We start from the raw sequence: 23,262 nt of genomic DNA, 5'->3' as shown, positions 1-23,262 counted from the left end.
ACTGCATTGCTTTGGGAAGCATCCATGCTAAGTGCAGAGTAGCAGCAGACCCCACAGCTGAGACGTGAATTGGGACTGTTAAGGAAGGGCACTGGGAGGGTGAGGAGGGCAGAGGAAAATGCTTTAAAAAAGCATCTGCAAGTTCCTACACACCCGCTGAAAACCAATTCCAGGGATGGGGCTCGAACCCATGCGGACAACTGTCCATTGGATCTTAAGTCCAACGCCTTAACCACTCGGCCACCCTGGTGAGACCCTAGGCCCTGCCTTACTCAGCTCCCTTTTCATGCTGGCTGCTCCAGCGCAGGCTGTCCAGCAAGAGGTGATTGCAGAGTAAAAAGGCTTTTGCAGGAGGATAAAGGTAATTGCTTATGACAAACACACTGTGTGACACCTAACTTTTCCCCACTCGTACTTTATGGGCAATCTATACAGTGGAGTTAGCTTAGTCACAATAAGGAAGTGAGCAAGGCAGGCTCACAAGAGCATCTCCTCCCTGGTGGTCTAGTGGCTAGGATTCGGCGCTTTCACCGCCGCGGCCCGGGTTCGATTCCCGGTCAGGGAAGATCCCTCTAAGACGTAGACGTGCGTAATTTGTCCACGCAGCTCAGCTTTTTTTAATCGAAGGTCCTTAAAAAGGCACCCCGACCTATAGACGAAAGCAGAGGAAAGGGGCTGGGTCCCCTGTGTCCCAGGTTGCTTTGCTCCCATTGCCCTCAGCCACCTTCATGCGCACGCAGTCCCCCACCCAGTCAGGTGCTCTATGTGGGCGTAAAGTGCAGTACCAGCTCATCAGAAAGGTAAATTGCTGGAAAACCCGGCTGCGATGTATACATCTACTTTGGAGCACTCTTCTCCCTTGCACTCTTGAATCGGTCATTCGCAATGTATTCTTCCAGCAAGCTGAATAACGAGGTAGGTGTGAGAAGGTGTACCAGCTGTCTTTGAGCTATCAGCGGCCACTAGGTGTCCCTCTTGTGATTTCCCGGGGATCCCGATTGTACAGGAATTCGTCGGTTCAGTAGCACGGGGGAGGGGATGGCCTGTGCTTGGAAGTGACAAACAGTCTGGTGGAATCATGAGTGTTTTTTCAAGTTCTGATTCATATTCGCTGTAGAATAAAATATGCTTTCAGCCCCCATGAGCTTTGTCACTAGGAGAGCAGTGTAGGAACTTTTGCTGTATGGCTCTGGGTTCCCTGGTGGTCTAGTGGTTAGGATTCGGCGCTCTCACCGCCGCGGCCCGGGTTCGATTCCCGGTCAGGGAACAGTCCTTCTTCTGCCCTTGAATGCTTTTCCTTCCCGCAGGTCAGGGCTTCTCAAAATGAATTTGCTTTTCTGACAAACAGTTTGCCTAGCATCCCGCAATCTGGCTCCTAATTTGATTTTCGCAAGGTTCCCTTTGAGTTGCTTTCCTCGGCGGGAGGAAAATCTCTTGTGCAAGGCTCTTGAGGAAGTGAGATTCTGTATTCCGAGGTGCGCTTCTTTTCGTAGGCTTCTGACCACATGGTGTGCGGCAGGAAGTCATCTTTGACAGGGCCGCAGGCTTTGTCTCCAAATGGCATCCCGGACCCACTGCAACCCACCTTTTTGCTGAAACGGAAGTCTGGTTCAGGGTAAGAAAAAGCTGAGCTGCACGTACCGAAAGCAGCAGAGCCCAGCGGCGGAGAGGGTGTGGCCAGGGCTGTCTGATTTGCATAGTGACCAGTGGCATCTTGGGAATGTACAGGCTTTGGAGCCTAACGGGTGCTGCAGGGGTCTGCCTGGCCGGAGAAATGCCTGTCTGGCGCTCCCTTCAGGACACACGTGTCTTCCGTTCGAGCATGGAGGGTGAGGGACATGGGTCACCCTCATATACAGGGGTGTGGGCATGGGCAGGATGGGGCGTGGGGGACCCGTCAGGGCATTGCCCGTTTGGAAGCCCGTTCGGAAGGCAAGAGGAGGCGGAGGCGGAGGCGGGAATCTCTGCTCAATTTTTTCCCGAGGCCTGGGGACAAGCCTTTGCACATTTGATCCAGCCGGGCCTGCATCAGCAGATCCTGCTCCGATGGCAAGGGAGAGCCTGCAGGTGTAAATCAAAGAAAGGGGAGAAATCCGCAAGAGGCGGGTTAACAAATTCCAGTGGCAGGCCCATGTTCCCCAGGAAGCAAGTACTTCCTCCTGCTCCCTTCAGTGGGAAAAGACATAGGAGGTGTATTTCTCTAAGCAGGGGCTCTGCGTAGGTGGCACTGCATTGCTTTGGGAAGCACCCATGCTAAGTGCAGAGTAGCAGCAGACCCCACAGCTGAGACGTGAATTGGGACTGTTAAGGAAGGGCACTGGGAGGGTGAGGAAGGCAGAGGAAAATGCTTTAAAAAAGCATCTGCAAGTTCCTACACACCCGCTGAAAACCCATACCAGGGATGGGGCTCGAACCCATGCGGACAACTGTCCATTGGATCTTAAGTCCAACGCCTTAACCACTCGGCCACCCTGGTGAGACCCTAGGCCCTGCCTTACTCAGCTCCCTTTTCATGCTGGCTGCTCCAGCGCAGGCTGTCCAGCAAGAGGTGATTGCAGAGTAAAAAGGCTTTTGCAGGAGGATAAAGGTAATTGCTTATGACAAACACACTGTGTGACACCTAACTTTTCCCCACTCGTACTTTATGGGCAATCTATACAGTGGAGTTAGCTTAGTCACAATAAGGAAGTGAGCAAGGCAGGCTCACAAGAGCATCTCCTCCCTGGTGGTCTAGTGGCTAGGATTCGGCACTTTCACCGCCGCGGCCCGGGTTCGATTCCCGGTCAGGGAAGATCCCTCTAAGACGTAGACGTGCGTAATTTGTCCACGCAGCTCAGCTTTTTTTAATCGAAGGTCCTTAAAAAGGCACCCCGACCTATAGACGAAAGCAGAGGAAAGGGGCTGGGTCCCCTGTGTCCCAGGTTGCTTTGCTCCCATTGCCCTCAGCCACCTTCATGCGCACGCAGTCCCCCACCCAGTCAGGTGCTCTATGTGGGCGTAAAGTGCAGTACCAGCTCATCAGAAAGGTAAATTGCTGGAAAACCCGGCTGCGATGTATACATCTACTTTGGAGCACTCTTCTCCCTTGCACTCTTGAATCGGTCATTCGCAATGTATTCTTCCAGCAAGCTGAATAACGAGGTAGGTGTGAGAAGGTGTACCAGCTGTCTTTGAGCTATCAGCGGCCACTAGGTGTCCCTCTTGTGATTTCCCGGGGATCCCGATTGTACAGGAATTCGTCGGTTCAGTAGCACGGGGGAGGGGATGGCCTGTGCTTGGAAGTGACAAACAGTCTGGTGGAATCATGAGTGTTTTTTCAAGTTCTGATTCATATTCGCTGTAGAATAAAATATGCTTTCAGCCCCCATGAGCTTTGTCACTAGGAGAGCAGTGTAGGAACTTTTGCTGTATGGCTCTGGGTTCCCTGGTGGTCTAGTGGTTAGGATTCGGCGCTCTCACCGCCGCGGCCCGGGTTTGATTCCCGGTCAGGGAACAGTCCTTCTTCTGCCCTTGAATGCTTTTCCTTCCCGCAGGTCAGGGCTTCTCAAAATGAATTTGCTTTTCTGACAAACAGTTTGCCTAGCATCCCGCAATCTGGCTCCTAATTTGATTTTCGCAAGGTTCCCTTTGAGTTGGTTTCCTCGGCAGGAGGAAAATCTCTTGTGCAAGGCTCTTGAGGAAGTGAGATTCTGTATTCCGAGGTGCGCTTCTTTTCGTAGGCTTCTGACCACATGGTGTGCGGCAGGAAGTCATCTTTGACAGGGCCGCAGGCTTTGTCTCCAAATGGCATCCCGGACCCACTGCAACCCACCTTTTTGCTGAAACGGAAGTCTGGTTCAGGGTAAGAAAAAGCTGAGCTGCACGTACCGAAAGCAGCAGAGCCCAGCGGCGGAGAGGGTGTGGCCAGGGCTGTCTGATTTGCATAGTGACCAGTGGCATCTTGGGAATGTACAGGCTTTGGAGCCTAACGGGTGCTGCAGGGGTCTGCCTGGCCGGAGAAATGCCTGTCTGGCGCTCCCCTCAGGACACACGTGTCTTCCGTTCGAGCATGGAGGGTGAGGGACATGGGTCACCCTCATATACAGGGGTGTGGGCATGGGCAGGATGGGGCGTGGGGGACCCGTCAGGGCATTGCCCGTTTGGAAGCCCGTTCGGAAGGCAAGAGGAGGCGGAGGCGGAGGCGGAGGCGGGAATCTCTGCTCAATTTTTTCCCGAGGCCTGGGGACAAGCCTTTGCACATTTGATCCTGCCGGGCCTGCATCAGCAGATCCTGCTCCGATGGCAAGGGAGAGCCTGCAGGTGTAAATCAAAGAAAGGGGAGAAATCCGCAAGAGGCGGGTTAACAAATTCCAGTGGCAGGCCCATGTTCCCCAGGAAGCAAGTACTTCCTCCTGCTCCCTTCAGTGGGAAAAGACATAGGAGGTGTATTTCTCTAAGCAGGGGCTCTGCGTAGGTGGCACTGCATTGCTTTGGGAAGCATCCATGCTAAGTGCAGAGTAGCAGCAGACCCCACAGCTGAGACGTGAATTGGGACTGTTAAGGAAGGGCACTGGGAGGGTGAGGAAGGCAGAGGAAAATGCTTTAAAAAAGCATCTGCAAGTTCCTACACACCCGCTGAAAACCCATACCAGGGATGGGGCTCGAACCCATGCGGACAACTGTCCATTGGATCTTAAGTCCAACGCCTTAACCACTCGGCCACCCTGGTGAGACCCTAGGCCCTGCCTTACTCAGCTCCCTTTTCATGCTGGCTGCTCCAGCGCAGGCTGTCCAGCAAGAGGTGATTGCAGAGTAAAAAGGCTTTTGCAGGAGGATAAAGGTAATTGCTTATGACAAACACACTGTGTGACACCTAACTTTTCCCCACTCGTACTTTATGGGCAATCTATACAGTGGAGTTAGCTTAGTCACAATAAGGAAGTGAGCAAGGCAGGCTCACAAGAGCATCTCCTCCCTGGTGGTCTAGTGGCTAGGATTCGGCGCTTTCACCGCCGCGGCCCGGGTTCGATTCCCGGTCAGGGAAGATCCCTCTAAGACGTAGACGTGCGTAATTTGTCCACGCAGCTAAGCTTTTTTTAATCGAAGGTCCTTAAAAAGGCACCCCGACCTATAGACGAAAGCAGAGGAAAGGGGCTGGGTCCCCTGTGTCCCAGGTTGCTTTGCTCCCATTGCCCTCAGCCACCTTCATGCGCACGCAGTCCCCCACCCAGTCAGGTGCTCTATGTGGGCGTAAAGTGCAGTACCAGCTCATCAGAAAGGTAAATTGCTGGAAAACCCGGCTGCGATGTATACATCTACTTTGGAGCACTCTTCTCCCTTGCACTCTTGAATCGGTCATTCGCAATGTATTCTTCCAGCAAGCTGAATAACGAGGTAGGTGTGAGAAGGTGTACCAGCTGTCTTTGAGCTATCAGCGGCCACTAGGTGTCCCTCTTGTGATTTCCCGGGGATCCCGATTGTACAGGAATTCGTCGGTTCAGTAGCACGGGGGAGGGGATGGCCTGTGCTGGGAAGTGACAAACAGTCTGGTGGAATCATGAGTGTTTTTTCAAGTTCTGATTCATATTCGCTGTAGAATAAAATATGCTTTCAGCCCCCATGAGCTTTGTCACTAGGAGAGCAGTGTAGGAACTTTTGCTGTATGGCTCTGGGTTCCCTGGTGGTCTAGTGGTTAGGATTCGGCGCTCTCACCGCCGTGGCCCGGGTTCGATTCCCGGTCAGGAAACAGTCCTTCTTCTGCCCTTGAATGCTTTTCCTTCCCGCAGGTCAGGGCTTCTCAAAATGAATTTGCTTTTCTGACAAACAGTTTGCCTAGCATCCCGCAATCTGGCTCCTAATTTGATTTTCGCAAGGTTCCCTTTGAGTTGCTTTCCTCGGCGGGAGGAAAATCTCTTGTGCAAGGCTCTTGAGGAAGTGAGATTCTGTATTCCGAGGTGCGCTTCTTTTCGTAGGCTTCTGACCACATGGTGTGCGGCAGGAAGTCATCTTTGACAGGGCCGCAGGCTTTGTCTCCAAATGGCATCCCGGACCCACTGCAACCCACCTTTTTGCTGAAACGGAAGTCTGGTTCAGGGTAAGAAAAAGCTGAGCTGCACGTACCGAAAGCAGCAGAGCCCAGCGGCGGAGAGGGTGTGGCCAGGGCTGTCTGATTTGCATAGTGACCAGTGGCATCTTGGGAATGTACAGGCTTTGGAGCCTAACGGGTGCTGCAGGGGTCTGCCTGGCCGGAGAAATGCCTGTCTGGCGCTCCCCTCAGGACACACGTGTCTTCCGTTCGAGCATGGAGGGTGAGGGACATGGGTCACCCTCATATACAGGGGTGTGGGCATGGGCAGGATGGGGCGTGGGGGACCCGTCAGGGCATTGCCCGTTTGGAAGCCCGTTCGGAAGGCAAGAGGAGGCGGAGGCGGGAATCTCTGCTCAATTTTTTCCCGAGGCCTGGGGACAAGCCTTTGCACATTTGATCCAGCCGGGCCTGCATCAGCAGATCCTGCTCCGATGGCAAGGGAGAGCCTGCAAGTGTAAATCAAAGAAAGGGGAGAAATCCGCAAGAGGCGGGTTAACAAATTCCAGTGGCAGGCCCATGTTCCCCAGGAAGCAAGTACTTCCTCCTGCTCCCTTCAGTGGGAAAAGACATAGGAGGTGTATTTCTCTAAGCAGGGGCTCTGCGTAGGTGGCACTGCATTGCTTTGGGAAGCATCCATGCTAAGTGCAGAGTAGCAGCAGACCCCACAGCTGAGACGTGAATTGGGACTGTTAAGGAAGGGCACTGGGAGGGTGAGGAGGGCAGAGGAAAATGCTTTAAAAAAGCATCTGCAAGTTCCTACACACCCGCTGAAAACCCATACCAGGGATGGGGCTCGAACCCATGCGGACAACTGTCCATTGGATCTTAAGTCCAACGCCTTAACCACTCGGCCACCCTGGTGAGACCCTAGGCCCTGCCTTACTCAGCTCCCTTTTCATGCTGGCTGCTCCAGCGCAGGCTGTCCAGCAAGAGGTGATTGCAGAGTAAAAAGGCTTTTGCAGGAGGATAAAGGTAATTGCTTATGACAAACACACTGTGTGACACCTAACTTTTCCCCACTCGTACTTTATGGGCAATCTATACAGTGGAGTTAGCTTAGTCACAATAAGGAAGTGAGCAAGGCAGGCTCACAAGAGCATCTCCTCCCTGGTGGTCTAGTGGCTAGGATTCGGCGCTTTCACCGCCGCGGCCCGGGTTCGATTCCCGGTCAGGGAAGATCCCTCTAAGACGTAGACGTGCGTAATTTGTCCACGCAGCTCAGCTTTTTTTAATCGAAGGTCCTTAAAAAGGCACCCCGACCTATAGACGAAAGCAGAGGAAAGGGGCTGGGTCCCCTGTGTCCCAGGTTGCTTTGCTCCCATTGCCCTCAGCCACCTTCATGCGCACGCAGTCCCCCACCCAGTCAGGTGCTCTATGTGGGCGTAAAGTGCAGTACCAGCTCATCAGAAAGGTAAATTGCTGGAAAACCCGGCTGCGATGTATACATCTACTTTGGAGCACTCTTCTCCCTTGCACTCTTGAATCGGTCATTCGCAATGTATTCTTCCAGCAAGCTGAATAACGAGGTAGGTGTGAGAAGGTGTACCAGCTGTCTTTGAGCTATCAGCGGCCACTAGGTGTCCCTCTTGTGATTTCCCGGGGATCCCGATTGTACAGGAATTCGTCGGTTCAGTAGCACGGGGGAGGGGATGGCCTGTGCTTGGAAGTGACAAACAGTCTGGTGGAATCATGAGTGTTTTTTCAAGTTCTGATTCATATTCGCTGTAGAATAAAATATGCTTTCAGCCCCCATGAGCTTTGTCACTAGGAGAGCAGTGTAGGAACTTTTGCTGTATGGCTGTGGGTTCCCTGGTGGTCTAGTGGTTAGGATTCGGCGCTCTCACCGCCACGGCCCGGGTTCGATTCCCGGTCAGGGAACAGTCCTTCTTCTGCCCTTGAATGCTTTTCCTTCCCGCAGGTCAGGGCTTCTCAAAATGAATTTGCTTTTCTGACAAACAGTTTGCCTAGCATCCCGCAATCTGGCTCCTAATTTGATTTTCGCAAGGTTCCCTTTGAGTTGCTTTCCTCGGCGGGAGGAAAATCTCTTGTGCAAGGCTCTTGAGGAAGTGAGATTCTGTATTCCGAGGTGCGCTTCTTTTCGTAGGCTTCTGACCACATGGTGTGCGGCAGGAAGTCATCTTTGACAGGGCCGCAGGCTTTGTCTCCAAATGGCATCCCGGACCCACTGCAACCCACCTTTTTGCTGAAACGGAAGTCTGGTTCAGGGTAAGAAAAAGCTGAGCTGCACGTACCGAAAGCAGCAGAGCCCAGCGGCGGAGAGGGTGTGGCCAGGGCTGTCTGATTTGCATAGTGACCAGTGGCATCTTGGGAATGTACAGGCTTTGGAGCCTAACGGGTGCTGCAGGGGTCTGCCTGGCCGGAGAAATGCCTGTCTGGCGCTCCCCTCAGGACACACGTGTCTTCCGTTCGAGCATGGAGGGTGAGGGACATGGGTCACCCTCATATACAGGGGTGTGGGCATGGGCAGGATGGGGCGTGGGGGACCCGTCAGGGCATTGCCCGTTTGGAAGCCCGTTCGGAAGGCAAGAGGAGGCGGAGGCGGAGGCGGGAATCTCTGCTCAATTTTTTCCCGAGGCCTGGGGACAAGCCTTTGCACATTTGATCCAGCCGGGCCTGCATCAGCAGATCCTGCTCCGATGGCAAGGGAGAGCCTGCAGGTGTAAATCAAAGAAAGGGGAGAAATCCGCAAGAGGCGGGTTAACAAATTCCAGTGGCAGGCCCATGTTCCCCAGGAAGCAAGTACTTCCTCCTGCTCCCTTCAGTGGGAAAAGACATAGGAGGTGTATTTCTCTAAGCAGGGGCTCTGCGTAGGTGGCACTGCATTGCTTTGGGAAGCATCCATGCTAAGTGCAGAGTAGCAGCAGACCCCACAGCTGAGACGTGAATTGGGACTGTTAAGGAAGGGCACTGGGAGGGTGAGGAGGGCAGAGGAAAATGCTTTAAAAAAGCATCTGCAAGTTCCTACACACCCGCTGAAAACCCATACCAGGGATGGGGCTCGAACCCATGCGGACAACTGTCCATTGGATCTTAAGTCCAACGCCTTAACCACTCGGCCACCCTGGTGAGACCCTAGGCCCTGCCTTACTCAGCTCCCTTTTCATGCTGGCTGCTCCAGCGCAGGCTGTCCAGCAAGAGGTGATTGCAGAGTAAAAAGGCTTTTGCAGGAGGATAAAGGTAATTGCTTATGACAAACACACTGTGTGACACCTAACTTTTCCCCACTCGTACTTTATGGGCAATCTATACAGTGGAGTTAGCTTAGTCACAATAAGGAAGTGAGCAAGGCAGGCTCACAAGAGCATCTCCTCCCTGGTGGTCTAGTGGCTAGGATTCGGCGCTTTCACCGCCGCGGCCCGGGTTCGATTCCCGGTCAGGGAAGATCCCTCTAAGACGTAGACGTGCGTAATTTGTCCACGCAGCTCAGCTTTTTTTAATCGAAGGTCCTTAAAAAGGCACCCCGACCTATAGACGAAAGCAGAGGAAAGGGGCTGGGTCCCCTGTGTCCCAGGTTGCTTTGCTCCCATTGCCCTCAGCCACCTTCATGCGCACGCAGTCCCCCACCCAGTCAGGTGCTCTATGTGGGCGTAAAGTGCAGTACCAGCTCATCAGAAAGGTAAATTGCTGGAAAACCCGGCTGCGATGTATACATCTACTTTGGAGCACTCTTCTCCCTTGCACTCTTGAATCGGTCATTCGCAATGTATTCTTCCAGCAAGCTGAATAACGAGGTAGGTGTGAGAAGGTGTACCAGCTGTCTTTGAGCTATCAGCGGCCACTAGGTGTCCCTCTTGTGATTTCCCGGGGATCCCGATTGTACAGGAATTCGTCGGTTCAGTAGCACGGGGGAGGGGATGGCCTGTGCTTGGAAGTGACAAACAGTCTGGTGGAATCATGAGTGTTTTTTCAAGTTCTGATTCATATTCGCTGTAGAATAAAATATGCTTTCAGCCCCCATGAGCTTTGTCACTAGGAGAGCAGTGTAGGAACTTTTGCTGTATGGCTCTGGGTTCCCTGGTGGTCTAGTGGTTAGGATTCGGCGCTCTCACCGCTGCGGCCCGGGTTCGATTCCCGGTCAGGGAACAGTCCTTCTTCTGCCCTTGAATGCTTTTCCTTCCCGCAGGTCAGGGCTTCTCAAAATGAATTTGCTTTTCTGACAAACAGTTTGCCTAGCATCCCGCAATCTGGCTCCTAATTTGATTTTCGCAAGGTTCCCTTTGAGTTGCTTTCCTCGGCGGGAGGAAAATCTCTTGTGCAAGGCTCTTGAGGAAGTGAGATTCTGTATTCCGAGGTGCGCTTCTTTTCGTAGGCTTCTGACCACATGGTGTGCGGCAGGAAGTCATCTTTGACAGGGCCGCAGGCTTTGTCTCCAAATGGCATCCCGGACCCACTGCAACCCACCTTTTTGCTGAAACGGAAGTCTGGTTCAGGGTAAGAAAAAGCTGAGCTGCACGTACCGAAAGCAGCAGAGCCCAGCGGCGGAGAGGGTGTGGCCAGGGCTGTCTGATTTGCATAGTGACCAGTGGCATCTTGGGAATGTACAGGCTTTGGAGCCTAACGGGTGCTGCAGGGGTCTGCCTGGCCGGAGAAATGCCTGTCTGGCGCTCCCCTCAGGACACACGTGTCTTCCGTTCGAGCATGGAGGGTGAGGGACATGGGTCACCCTCATATACAGGGGTGTGGGCATGGGCAGGATGGGGCGTGGGGGACCCGTCAGGGCATTGCCCGTTTGGAAGCCCGTTCGGAAGGCAAGAGGAGGCGGAGGCGGAGGCGGGAATCTCTGCTCAATTTTTTCCCGAGGCCTGGGGACAAGCCTTTGCACATTTGATCCAGCCGGGCCTGCATCAGCAGATCCTGCTCCGATGGCAAGGGAGAGCCTGCAGGTGTAAATCAAAGAAAGGGGAGAAATCCGCAAGAGGCGGGTTAACAAATTCCAGTGGCAGGCCCATGTTCCCCAGGAAGCAAGTACTTCCTCCTGCTCCCTTCAGTGGGAAAAGACATAGGAGGTGTATTTCTCTAAGCAGGGGCTCTGCGTAGGTGGCACTGCATTGCTTTGGGAAGCATCCATGCTAAGTGCAGAGTAGCAGCAGACCCCACAGCTGAGACGTGAATTGGGACTGTTAAGGAAGGGCACTGGGAGGGTGAGGAGGGCAGAGGAAAATGCTTTAAAAAAGCATCTGCAAGTTCCTACACACCCGCTGAAAACCAATTCCAGGGATGGGGCTCGAACCCATGCGGACAACTGTCCATTGGATCTTAAGTCCAACGCCTTAACCACTCGGCCACCCTGGTGAGACCCTAGGCCCTGCCTTACTCAGCTCCCTTTTCATGCTGGCTGCTCCAGCGCAGGCTGTCCAGCAAGAGGTGATTGCAGAGTAAAAAGGCTTTTGCAGGAGGATAAAGGTAATTGCTTATGACAAACACACTGTGTGACACCTAACTTTTCCCCACTCGTACTTTATGGGCAATCTATACAGTGGAGTTAGCTTAGTCACAATAAGGAAGTGAGCAAGGCAGGCTCACAAGAGCATCTCCTCCCTGGTGGTCTAGTGGCTAGGATTCGGCGCTTTCACCGCCGCGGCCCGGGTTCGATTCCCGGTCAGGGAAGATCCCTCTAAGACGTAGACGTGCGTAATTTGTCCACGCAGCTCAGCTTTTTTTAATCGAAGGTCCTTAAAAAGGCACCCCGACCTATAGACGAAAGCAGAGGAAAGGGGCTGGGTCCCCTGTGTCCCAGGTTGCTTTGCTCCCATTGCCCTCAGCCACCTTCATGCGCACGCAGTCCCCCACCCAGTCAGGTGCTCTATGTGGGCGTAAAGTGCAGTACCAGCTCATCAGAAAGGTAAATTGCTGGAAAACCCGGCTGCGATGTATACATCTACTTTGGAGCACTCTTCTCCCTTGCACTCTTGAATCGGTCATTCGCAATGTATTCTTCCAGCAAGCTGAATAACGAGGTAGGTGTGAGAAGGTGTACCAGCTGTCTTTGAGCTATCAGCGGCCACTAGGTGTCCCTCTTGTGATTTCCCGGGGATCCCGATTGTACAGGAATTCGTCGGTTCAGTAGCACGGGGGAGGGGATGGCCTGTGCTTGGAAGTGACAAACAGTCTGGTGGAATCATGAGTGTTTTTTCAAGTTCTGATTCATATTCGCTGTAGAATAAAATATGCTTTCAGCCCCCATGAGCTTTGTCACTAGGAGAGCAGTGTAGGAACTTTTGCTGTATGGCTCTGGGTTCCCTGGTGGTCTAGTGGTTAGGATTCGGCGCTCTCACCGCCGCGGCCCGGGTTCGATTCCCGGTCAGGGAACAGTCCTTCTTCTGCCCTTGAATGCTTTTCCTTCCCGCAGGTCAGGGCTTCTCAAAATGAATTTGCTTTTCTGACAAACAGTTTGCCTAGCATCCCGCAATCTGGCTCCTAATTTGATTTTCGCAAGGTTCCCTTTGAGTTGCTTTCCTCGGCGGGAGGAAAATCTCTTGTGCAAGGCTCTTGAGGAAGTGAGATTCTGTATTCCGAGGTGCGCTTCTTTTCGTAGGCTTCTGACCACATGGTGTGCGGCAGGAAGTCATCTTTGACAGGGCCGCAGGCTTTGTCTCCAAATGGCATCCCGGACCCACTGCAACCCACCTTTTTGCTGAAACGGGAGTCTGGTTCAGGGTAAGAAAAAGCTGAGCTGCACGTACCGAAAGCAGCAGAGCCCAGCGGCGGAGAGGGTGTGGCCAGGGCTGTCTGATTTGCATAGTGACCAGTGGCATCTTGGGAATGTACAGGCTTTGGAGCCTAACGGGTGCTGCAGGGGTCTGCCTGGCCGGAGAAATGCCTGTCTGGCGCTCCCTTCAGGACACACGTGTCTTCCGTTCGAGCATGGAGGGTGAGGGACATGGGTCACCCTCATATACAGGGGTGTGGGCATGGGCAGGATGGGGCGTGGGGGACCCGTCAGGGCATTGCCCGTTTGGAAGCCCGTTCGGAAGGCAAGAGGAGGCGGAGGCGGAGGCGGGAATCTCTGCTCAATTTTTTCCCGAGGCCTGGGGACAAGCCTTTGCACATTTGATCCAGCCGGGCCTGCATCAGCAGATCCTGCTCCGATGGCAAGGGAGAGCCTGCAGGTGTAAATCAAAGAAAGGGGAGAAATCCGCAAGAGGCGGGTTAACAAATTCCAGTGGCAGGCCCATGTTCCCCAGGAAGCAAGTACTTCCTCCTGCTCCCTTCAGTGGGAAAAGACATAGGAGGTGTATTTCTCTAAGCAGGGGCTCTGCGTAGGTGGCACTGCATTGCTTTGGGAAGCATCCATGCTAAGTGCAGAGTAGCAGCAGACCCCACAGCTGAGACGTGAATTGGGACTGTTAAGGAAGGGCACTGGGAGGGTGAGGAGGGCAGAGGAAAATGCTTTAAAAAAGCATCTGCAAGTTCCTACACACCCGCTGAAAACCAATTCCAGGGATGGGGCTCGAACCCATGCGGACAACTGTCCATTGGATCTTAAGTCCAACGCCTTAACCACTCGGCCACCCTGGTGAGACCCTAGGCCCTGCCTTACTCAGCTCCCTTTTCATGCTGGCTGCTCCAGCGCAGGCTGTCCAGCAAGAGGTGATTGCAGAGTAAAAAGGCTTTTGCAGGAGGATAAAGGTAATTGCTTATGACAAACACACTGTGTGACACCTAACTTTTCCCCACTCGTACTTTATGGGCAATCTATACAGTGGAGTTAGCTTAGTCACAATAAGGAAGTGAGCAAGGCAGGCTCACAAGAGCATCTCCTCCCTGGTGGTCTAGTGGCTAGGATTCGGCGCTTTCACCGCCGCGGCCCGGGTTCGATTCCCGGTCAGGGAAGATCCCTCTAAGACGTAGACGTGCGTAATTTGTCCACGCAGCTCAGCTTTTTTTAATCGAAGGTCCTTAAAAAGGCACCCCGACCTATAGACGAAAGCAGAGGAAAGGGGCTGGGTCCCCTGTGTCCCAGGTTGCTTTGCTCCCATTGCCCTCAGCCACCTTCATGCGCACGCAGTCCCCCACCCAGTCAGGTGCTCTATGTGGGCGTAAAGTGCAGTACCAGCTCATCAGAAAGGTAAATTGCTGGAAAACCCGGCTGCGATGTATACATCTACTTTGGAGCACTCTTCTCCCTTGCACTCTTGAATCGGTCATTCGCAATGTATTCTTCCAGCAAGCTGAATAACGAGGTAGGTGTGAGAAGGTGTACCAGCTGTCTTTGAGCTATCAGCGGCCACTAGGTGTCCCTCTTGTGATTTCCCGGGGATCCCGATTGTACAGGAATTCGTCGGTTCAGTAGCACGGGGGAGGGGATGGCCTGTGCTTGGAAGTGACAAACAGTCTGGTGGAATCATGAGTGTTTTTTCAAGTTCTGATTCATATTCGCTGTAGAATAAAATATGCTTTCAGCCCCCATGAGCTTTGTCACTAGGAGAGCAGTGTAGGAACTTTTGCTGTATGGCTCTGGGTTCCCTGGTGGTCTAGTGGTTAGGATTCGGCGCTCTCACCGCCGCGGCCCGGGTTCGATTCCCGGTCAGGGAACAGTCCTTCTTCTGCCCTTGAATGCTTTTCCTTCCCGCAGGTCAGGGCTTCTCAAAATGAATTTGCTTTTCTGACAAACAGTTTGCCTAGCATCCCGCAATCTGGCTCCTAATTTGATTTTCGCAAGGTTCCCTTTGAGTTGCTTTCCTCGGCGGGAGGAAAATCTCTTGTGCAAGGCTCTTGAGGAAGTGAGATTCTGTATTCCGAGGTGCGCTTCTTTTCGTAGGCTTCTGACCACATGGTGTGCGGCAGGAAGTCATCTTTGACAGGGCCGCAGGCTTTGTCTCCAAATGGCATCCCGGACCCACTGCAACCCACCTTTTTGCTGAAACGGGAGTCTGGTTCAGGGTAAGAAAAAGCTGAGCTGCACGTACCGAAAGCAGCAGAGCCCAGCGGCGGAGAGGGTGTGGCCAGGGCTGTCTGATTTGCATAGTGACCAGTGGCATCTTGGGAATGTACAGGCTTTGGAGCCTAACGGGTGCTGCAGGGGTCTGCCTGGCCGGAGAAATGCCTGTCTGGCGCTCCCTTCAGGACACACGTGTCTTCCGTTCGAGCATGGAGGGTGAGGGACATGGGTCACCCTCATATACAGGGGTGTGGGCATGGGCAGGATGGGGCGTGGGGGACCCGTCAGGGCATTGCCCGTTTGGAAGCCCGTTCGGAAGGCAAGAGGAGGCGGAGGCGGAGGCGGGAATCTCTGCTCAATTTTTTCCCGAGGCCTGGGGACAAGCCTTTGCACATTTGATCCAGCCGGGCCTGCATCAGCAGATCCTGCTCCGATGGCAAGGGAGAGCCTGCAGGTGTAAATCAAAGAAAGGGGAGAAATCCGCAAGAGGCGGGTTAACAAATTCCAGTGGCAGGCCCATGTTCCCCAGGAAGCAAGTACTTCCTCCTGCTCCCTTCAGTGGGAAAAGACATAGGAGGTGTATTTCTCTAAGCAGGGGCTCTGCGTAGGTGGCACTGCATTGCTTTGGGAAGCACCCATGCTAAGTGCAGAGTAGCAGCAGACCCCACAGCTGAGACGTGAATTGGGACTGTTAAGGAAGGGCACTGGGAGGGTGAGGAAGGCAGAGGAAAATGCTTTAAAAAAGCATCTGCAAGTTCCTACACACCCGCTGAAAACCCATACCAGGGATGGGGCTCGAACCCATGCGGACAACTGTCCATTGGATCTTAAGTCCAACGCCTTAACCACTCGGCCACCCTGGTGAGACCCTAGGCCCTGCCTTACTCAGCTCCCTTTTCATGCTGGCTGCTCCAGCGCAGGCTGTCCAGCAAGAGGTGATTGCAGAGTAAAAAGGCTTTTGCAGGAGGATAAAGGTAATTGCTTATGACAAACACACTGTGTGACACCTAACTTTTCCCCACTCGTACTTTATGGGCAATCTATACAGTGGAGTTAGCTTAGTCACAATAAGGAAGTGAGCAAGGCAGGCTCACAAGAGCATCTCCTCCCTGGTGGTCTAGTGGCTAGGATTCGGCACTTTCACCGCCGCGGCCCGGGTTCGATTCCCGGTCAGGGAAGATCCCTCTAAGACGTAGACGTGCGTAATTTGTCCACGCAGCTCAGCTTTTTTTAATCGAAGGTCCTTAAAAAGGCACCCCGACCTATAGACGAAAGCAGAGGAAAGGGGCTGGGTCCCCTGTGTCCCAGGTTGCTTTGCTCCCATTGCCCTCAGCCACCTTCATGCGCACGCAGTCCCCCACCCAGTCAGGTGCTCTATGTGGGCGTAAAGTGCAGTACCAGCTCATCAGAAAGGTAAATTGCTGGAAAACCCGGCTGCGATGTATACATCTACTTTGGAGCACTCTTCTCCCTTGCACTCTTGAATCGGTCATTCGCAATGTATTCTTCCAGCAAGCTGAATAACGAGGTAGGTGTGAGAAGGTGTACCAGCTGTCTTTGAGCTATCAGCGGCCACTAGGTGTCCCTCTTGTGATTTCCCGGGGATCCCGATTGTACAGGAATTCGTCGGTTCAGTAGCACGGGGGAGGGGATGGCCTGTGCTTGGAAGTGACAAACAGTCTGGTGGAATCATGAGTGTTTTTTCAAGTTCTGATTCATATTCGCTGTAGAATAAAATATGCTTTCAGCCCCCATGAGCTTTGTCACTAGGAGAGCAGTGTAGGAACTTTTGCTGTATGGCTCTGGGTTCCCTGGTGGTCTAGTGGTTAGGATTCGGCGCTCTCACCGCCGCGGCCCGGGTTCGATTCCCGGTCAGGGAACAGTCCTTCTTCTGCCCTTGAATGCTTTTCCTTCCCGCAGGTCAGGGCTTCTCAAAATGAATTTGCTTTTCTGACAAACAGTTTGCCTAGCATCCCGCAATCTGGCTCCTAATTTGATTTTCGCAAGGTTCCCTTTGAGTTGCTTTCCTCGGCGGGAGGAAAATCTCTTGTGCAAGGCTCTTGAGGAAGTGAGATTCTGTATTCCGAGGTGCGCTTCTTTTCGTAGGCTTCTGACCACATGGTGTGCGGCAGGAAGTCATCTTTGACAGGGCCGCAGGCTTTGTCTCCAAATGGCATCCCGGACCCACTGCAACCCACCTTTTTGCTGAAACGGAAGTCTGGTTCAGGGTAAGAAAAAGCTGAGCTGCACGTACCGAAAGCAGCAGAGCCCAGCGGCGGAGAGGGTGTGGCCAGGGCTGTCTGATTTGCATAGTGACCAGTGGCATCTTGGGAATGTACAGGCTTTGGAGCCTAACGGGTGCTGCAGGGGTCTGCCTGGCCGGAGAAATGCCTGTCTGGCGCTCCCCTCAGGACACACGTGTCTTCCGTTCGAGCATGGAGGGTGAGGGACATGGGTCACCCTCATATACAGGGGTGTGGGCATGGGCAGGATGGGGCGTGGGGGACCCGTCAGGGCATTGCCCGTTTGGAAGCCCGTTCGGAAGGCAAGAGGAGGCGGAGGCGGAGGCGGAGGCGGGAATCTCTGCTCAATTTTTTCCCGAGGCCTGGGGACAAGCCTTTGCACATTTGATCCTGCCGGGCCTGCATCAGCAGATCCTGCTCCGATGGCAAGGGAGAGCCTGCAGGTGTAAATCAAAGAAAGGGGAGAAATCCGCAAGAGGCGGGTTAACAAATTCCAGTGGCAGGCCCATGTTCCCCAGGAAGCAAGTACTTCCTCCTGCTCCCTTCAGTGGGAAAAGACATAGGAGGTGTATTTCTCTAAGCAGGGGCTCTGCGTAGGTGGCACTGCATTGCTTTGGGAAGCATCCATGCTAAGTGCAGAGTAGCAGCAGACCCCACAGCTGAGACGTGAATTGGGACTGTTAAGGAAGGGCACTGGGAGGGTGAGGAAGGCAGAGGAAAATGCTTTAAAAAAGCATTTGCAAGTTCCTACACACCCGCTGAAAACCCATACCAGGGATGGGGCTCGAACCCATGCGGACAACTGTCCATTGGATCTTAAGTCCAACGCCTTAACCACTCGGCCACCCTGGTGAGACCCTAGGCCCTGCCTTACTCAGCTCCCTTTTCATGCTGGCTGCTCCAGCGCAGGCTGTCCAGCAAGAGGTGATTGCAGAGTAAAAAGGCTTTTGCAGGAGGATAAAGGTAATTGCTTATGACAAACACACTGTGTGACACCTAACTTTTCCCCACTCGTACTTTATGGGCAATCTATACAGTGGAGTTAGCTTAGTCACAATAAGGAAGTGAGCAAGGCAGGCAAACAAGAGCATCTCCTCCCTGGTGGTCTAGTGGCTAGGATTCGGCGCTTTCACCGCCGCGGCCCGGGTTCGATTCCCGGTCAGGGAAGATCCCTCTCAGACGTAGACGTGCGTAATTTGTCCACGCAGCTAAGCTTTTTTTAATCGAAGGTCCTTAAAAAGGCACCCCGACCTATAGACGAAAGCAGAGGAAAGGGGCTGGGTCCCCTGTGTCCCAGGTTGCTTTGCTCCCATTGCCCTCAGCCACCTTCATGCGCACGCAGTCCCCCACCCAGTCAGGTGCTCTATGTGGGCGTAAAGTGCAGTACCAGCTCATCAGAAAGGTAAATTGCTGGAAAACCCGGCTGCGATGTATACATCTACTTTGGAGCACTCTTCTCCCTTGCACTCTTGAATCGGTCATTCGCAATGTATTCTTCCAGCAAGCTGAATAACGAGGTAGGTGTGAGAAGGTGTACCAGCTGTCTTTGAGCTATCAGCGGCCACTAGGTGTCCCTCTTGTGATTTCCCGGGGATCCCGATTGTACAGGAATTCGTCGGTTCAGTAGCACGGGGGAGGGGATGGCCTGTGCTGGGAAGTGACAAACAGTCTGGTGGAATCATGAGTGTTTTTTCAAGTTCTGATTCATATTCGCTGTAGAATAAAATATGCTTTCAGCCCCCATGAGCTTTGTCACTAGGAGAGCAGTGTAGGAACTTTTGCTGTATGGCTCTGGGTTCCCTGGTGGTCTAGTGGTTAGGATTCGGCGCTCTCACCGCCGTGGCCCGGGTTCGATTCCCGGTCAGGAAACAGTCCTTCTTCTGCCCTTGAATGCTTTTCCCTCCCGCAGGTCAGGGCTTCTCAAAATGAATTTGCTTTTCTGACAAACAGTTTGCCTAGCATCCCGCAATCTGGCTCCTAATTTGATTTTCGCAAGGTTCCCTTTGAGTTGCTTTCCTCGGCGGGAGGAAAATCTCTTGTGCAAGGCTCTTGAGGAAGTGAGATTCTGTATTCCGAGGTGCGCTTCTTTTCGTAGGCTTCTGACCACATGGTGTGCGGCAGGAAGTCATCTTTGACAGGGCCGCAGGCTTTGTCTCCAAATGGCATCCCGGACCCACTGCAACCCACCTTTTTGCTGAAACGGAAGTCTGGTTCAGGGTAAGAAAAAGCTGAGCTGCCCGTACCGAAAGCAGCAGAGCCCAGCGGCGGAGAGGGTGTGGCCAGGGCTGTCTGATTTGCATAGTGACCAGTGGCATCTTGGGAATGTACAGGCTTTGGAGCCTAACGGGTGCTGCAGGGGTCTGCCTGGCCGGAGAAATGCCTGTCTGGCGCTCCCCTCAGGACACACGTGTCTTCCGTTCGAGCATGGAGGGTGAGGGACATGGGTCACCCTCATATACAGGGGTGTGGGCATGGGCAGGATGGGGCGTGGGGGACCCGTCAGGGCATTGCCCGTTTGGAAGCCCGTTCGGAAGGCAAGAGGAGGCGGAGGCGGAGGCGGGAATCTCTGCTCAATTTTTTCCCGAGGCCTGGGGACAAGCCTTTGCACATTTGATCCAGCCGGGCCTGCATCAGCAGATCCTGCTCCGATGGCAAGGGAGAGCCTGCAGGTGTAAATCAAAGAAAGGGGAGAAATCCGCAAGAGGCGGGTTAACAAATTCCAGTGGCAGGCCCATGTTCCCCAGGAAGCAAGTACTTCCTCCTGCTCCCTTCAGTGGGAAAAGACATAGGAGGTGTATTTCTCTAAGCAGGGGCTCTGCGTAGGTGGCACTGCATTGCTTTGGGAAGCATCCATGCTAAGTGCAGAGTAGCAGCAGACCCCACAGCTGAGACGTGAATTGGGACTGTTAAGGAAGGGCACTGGGAGGGTGAGGAGGGCAGAGGAAAATGCTTTAAAAAAGCATCTGCAAGTTCCTACACACCCGCTGAAAACCCATTCCAGGGATGGGGCTCGAACCCATGCGGACAACTGTCCATTGGATCTTAAGTCCAACGCCTTAACCACTCGGCCACCCTGGTGAGACCCTAGGCCCTGCCTTACTCAGCTCCCTTTTCATGCTGGCTGCTCCAGCGCAGGCTGTCCAGCAAGAGGTGATTGCAGAGTAAAAAGGCTTTTGCAGGAGGATAAAGGTAATTGCTTATGACAAACACACTGTGTGACACCTAACTTTTCCCCACTCGTACTTTATGGGCAATCTATACAGTGGAGTTAGCTTAGTCACAATAAGGAAGTGAGCAAGGCAGGCTCACAAGAGCATCTCCTCCCTGGTGGTCTAGTGGCTAGGATTCGGCGCTTTCACCGCCGCGGCCCGGGTTCGATTCCCGGTCAGGGAAGATCCCTCTAAGACGTAGACGTGCGTAATTTGTCCACGCAGCTCAGCTTTTTTTAATCGAAGGTCCTTAAAAAGGCACCCCGACCTATAGACGAAAGCAGAGGAAAGGGGCTGGGTCCCCTGTGTCCCAGGTTGCTTTGCTCCCATTGCCCTCAGCCACCTTCATGCGCACGCAGTCCCCCACCCAGTCAGGTGCTCTATGTGGGCGTAAAGTGCAGTACCAGCTCATCAGAAAGGTAAATTGCTGGAAAACCCGGCTGCGATGTATACATCTACTTTGGAGCACTCTTCTCCCTTGCACTCTTGAATCGGTCATTCGCAATGTATTCTTCCAGCAAGCTGAATAACGAGGTAGGTGTGAGAAGGTGTACCAGCTGTCTTTGAGCTATCAGCGGCCACTAGGTGTCCCTCTTGTGATTTCCCGGGGATCCCGATTGTACAGGAATTCGTCGGTTCAGTAGCACGGGGGAGGGGATGGCCTGTGCTGGGAAGTGACAAACAGTCTGGTGGAATCATGAGTGTTTTTTCAAGTTCTGATTCATATTCGCTGTAGAATAAAATATGCTTTCAGCCCCCATGAGCTTTGTCACTAGGAGAGCAGTGTAGGAACTTTTGCTGTATGGCTCTGGGTTCCCTGGTGGTCTAGTGGTTAGGATTCGGCGCTCTCACCGCCGTGGCCCGGGTTCGATTCCCGGTCAGGAAACAGTCCTTCTTCTGCCCTTGAATGCTTTTCCTTCCCGCAGGTCAGGGCTTCTCAAAATGAATTTGCTTTTCTGACAAACAGTTTGCCTAGCATCCCGCAATCTGGCTCCTAATTTGATTTTCGCAAGGTTCCCTTTGAGTTGCTTTCCTCGGCGGGAGGAAAATCTCTTGTGCAAGGCTCTTGAGGAAGTGAGATTCTGTATTCCGAGGTGCGCTTCTTTTCGTAGGCTTCTGACCACATGGTGTGCGGCAGGAAGTCATCTTTGACAGGGCCGCAGGCTTTGTCTCCAAATGGCATCCCGGACCCACTGCAACCCACCTTTTTGCTGAAACGGAAGTCTGGTTCAGGGTAAGAAAAAGCTGAGCTGCACGTACCGAAAGCAGCAGAGCCCAGCGGCGGAGAGGGTGTGGCCAGGGCTGTCTGATTTGCATAGTGACCAGTGGCATCTTGGGAATGTACAGGCTTTGGAGCCTAACGGGTGCTGCAGGGGTCTGCCTGGCCGGAGAAATGCCTGTCTGGCGCTCCCCTCAGGACACACGTGTCTTCCGTTCGAGCATGGAGGGTGAGGGACATGGGTCACCCTCATATACAGGGGTGTGGGCATGGGCAGGATGGGGCGTGGGGGACCCGTCAGGGCATTGCCCGTTTGGAAGCCCGTTCGGAAGGCAAGAGGAGGCGGAGGCGGGAATCTCTGCTCAATTTTTTCCCGAGGCCTGGGGACAAGCCTTTGCACATTTGATCCAGCCGGGCCTGCATCAGCAGATCCTGCTCCGATGGCAAGGGAGAGCCTGCAAGTGTAAATCAAAGAAAGGGGAGAAATCCGCAAGAGGCGGGTTAACAAATTCCAGTGGCAGGCCCATGTTCCCCAGGAAGCAAGTACTTCCTCCTGCTCCCTTCAGTGGGAAAAGACATAGGAGGTGTATTTCTCTAAGCAGGGGCTCTGCGTAGGTGGCACTGCATTGCTTTGGGAAGCATCCATGCTAAGTGCAGAGTAGCAGCAGACCCCACAGCTGAGACGTGAATTGGGACTGTTAAGGAAGGGCACTGGGAGGGTGAGGAGGGCAGAGGAAAATGCTTTAAAAAAGCATCTGCAAGTTCCTACACACCCGCTGAAAACCCATTCCAGGGATGGGGCTCGAACCCATGCGGACAACTGTCCATTGGATCTTAAGTCCAACGCCTTAACCACTCGGCCACCCTGGTGAGACCCTAGGCCCTGCCTTACTCAGCTCCCTTTTCATGCTGGCTGCTCCAGCGCAGGCTGTCCAGCAAGAGGTGATTGCAGAGTAAAAAGGCTTTTGCAGGAGGATAAAGGTAATTGCTTATGACAAACACACTGTGTGACACCTAACTTTTCCCCACTCGTACTTTATGGGCAATCTATACAGTGGAGTTAGCTTAGTCACAATAAGGAAGTGAGCAAGGCAGGCTCACAAGAGCATCTCCTCCCTGGTGGTCTAGTGGCTAGGATTCGGCGCTTTCACCGCCGCGGCCCGGGTTCGATTCCCGGTCAGGGAAGATCCCTCTAAGACGTAGACGTGCGTAATTTGTCCACGCAGCTCAGCTTTTTTTAATCGAAGGTCCTTAAAAAGGCACCCCGACCTATAGACGAAAGCAGAGGAAAGGGGCTGGGTCCCCTGTGTCCCAGGTTGCTTTGCTCCCATTGCCCTCAGCCACCTTCATGCGCACGCAGTCCCCCACCCAGTCAGGTGCTCTATGTGGGCGTAAAGTGCAGTACCAGCTCATCAGAAAGGTAAATTGCTGGAAAACCCGGCTGCGATGTATACATCTACTTTGGAGCACTCTTCTCCCTTGCACTCTTGAATCGGTCATTCGCAATGTATTCTTCCAGCAAGCTGAATAACGAGGTAGGTGTGAGAAGGTGTACCAGCTGTCTTTGAGCTATCAGCGGCCACTAGGTGTCCCTCTTGTGATTTCCCGGGGATCCCGATTGT

General features: G+C 53.4%; 16 non-coding genes across 16 annotated transcripts; all 16 read left to right on the top strand.

The window, feature by feature from the left end:
* Positions 1 to 493: 493 nt before the first annotated feature.
* TRNAE-UUC (transfer RNA glutamic acid (anticodon UUC)) lies at positions 494 to 565 on the top strand. The gene has a single exon. It is a non-coding gene; the product is annotated as a tRNA-Glu (tRNA).
* Positions 566 to 1,195: 630 nt separating this feature from the next.
* On the top strand, positions 1,196 to 1,267 carry TRNAE-CUC (transfer RNA glutamic acid (anticodon CUC)). Its single transcript has one exon. It is a non-coding gene; the product is annotated as a tRNA-Glu (tRNA).
* A 3,684-nt stretch (positions 1,268 to 4,951) lies between these two features.
* TRNAE-UUC (transfer RNA glutamic acid (anticodon UUC)) lies at positions 4,952 to 5,023 on the top strand. The gene has a single exon. It is a non-coding gene; the product is annotated as a tRNA-Glu (tRNA).
* Positions 5,024 to 5,653: 630 nt separating this feature from the next.
* On the top strand, positions 5,654 to 5,725 carry TRNAE-CUC (transfer RNA glutamic acid (anticodon CUC)). The gene has a single exon. It is a non-coding gene; the product is annotated as a tRNA-Glu (tRNA).
* Positions 5,726 to 7,171: 1,446 nt separating this feature from the next.
* On the top strand, positions 7,172 to 7,243 carry TRNAE-UUC (transfer RNA glutamic acid (anticodon UUC)). Its single transcript has one exon. It is a non-coding gene; the product is annotated as a tRNA-Glu (tRNA).
* A 2,154-nt stretch (positions 7,244 to 9,397) lies between these two features.
* Positions 9,398 to 9,469, top strand: TRNAE-UUC (transfer RNA glutamic acid (anticodon UUC)). Its single transcript has one exon. It is a non-coding gene; the product is annotated as a tRNA-Glu (tRNA).
* Positions 9,470 to 11,623: 2,154 nt separating this feature from the next.
* Positions 11,624 to 11,695, top strand: TRNAE-UUC (transfer RNA glutamic acid (anticodon UUC)). The gene has a single exon. It is a non-coding gene; the product is annotated as a tRNA-Glu (tRNA).
* A 630-nt stretch (positions 11,696 to 12,325) lies between these two features.
* Positions 12,326 to 12,397, top strand: TRNAE-CUC (transfer RNA glutamic acid (anticodon CUC)). The gene has a single exon. It is a non-coding gene; the product is annotated as a tRNA-Glu (tRNA).
* A 1,452-nt stretch (positions 12,398 to 13,849) lies between these two features.
* TRNAE-UUC (transfer RNA glutamic acid (anticodon UUC)) lies at positions 13,850 to 13,921 on the top strand. Its single transcript has one exon. It is a non-coding gene; the product is annotated as a tRNA-Glu (tRNA).
* Positions 13,922 to 14,551: 630 nt separating this feature from the next.
* Positions 14,552 to 14,623, top strand: TRNAE-CUC (transfer RNA glutamic acid (anticodon CUC)). The gene has a single exon. It is a non-coding gene; the product is annotated as a tRNA-Glu (tRNA).
* A 2,154-nt stretch (positions 14,624 to 16,777) lies between these two features.
* Positions 16,778 to 16,849, top strand: TRNAE-CUC (transfer RNA glutamic acid (anticodon CUC)). The gene has a single exon. It is a non-coding gene; the product is annotated as a tRNA-Glu (tRNA).
* A 1,458-nt stretch (positions 16,850 to 18,307) lies between these two features.
* Positions 18,308 to 18,379, top strand: TRNAE-UUC (transfer RNA glutamic acid (anticodon UUC)). Its single transcript has one exon. It is a non-coding gene; the product is annotated as a tRNA-Glu (tRNA).
* A 630-nt stretch (positions 18,380 to 19,009) lies between these two features.
* TRNAE-CUC (transfer RNA glutamic acid (anticodon CUC)) lies at positions 19,010 to 19,081 on the top strand. Its single transcript has one exon. It is a non-coding gene; the product is annotated as a tRNA-Glu (tRNA).
* A 1,452-nt stretch (positions 19,082 to 20,533) lies between these two features.
* On the top strand, positions 20,534 to 20,605 carry TRNAE-UUC (transfer RNA glutamic acid (anticodon UUC)). Its single transcript has one exon. It is a non-coding gene; the product is annotated as a tRNA-Glu (tRNA).
* Positions 20,606 to 21,235: 630 nt separating this feature from the next.
* TRNAE-CUC (transfer RNA glutamic acid (anticodon CUC)) lies at positions 21,236 to 21,307 on the top strand. Its single transcript has one exon. It is a non-coding gene; the product is annotated as a tRNA-Glu (tRNA).
* A 1,446-nt stretch (positions 21,308 to 22,753) lies between these two features.
* TRNAE-UUC (transfer RNA glutamic acid (anticodon UUC)) lies at positions 22,754 to 22,825 on the top strand. The gene has a single exon. It is a non-coding gene; the product is annotated as a tRNA-Glu (tRNA).
* Positions 22,826 to 23,262: the final 437 nt, after the last annotated feature.

The sequence above is a fragment of the Triturus cristatus genome, chromosome 5_2 (assembly GCF_964204655.1).
Source record: "Triturus cristatus chromosome 5_2, aTriCri1.1, whole genome shotgun sequence".
In the NCBI taxonomy this organism is placed as follows: Eukaryota; Metazoa; Chordata; class Amphibia; order Caudata; family Salamandridae; genus Triturus; species Triturus cristatus.
The sequence above is the reverse complement of the archived record's forward strand: the minus strand, read 5'-3'. Positions and strand labels throughout refer to the sequence as shown.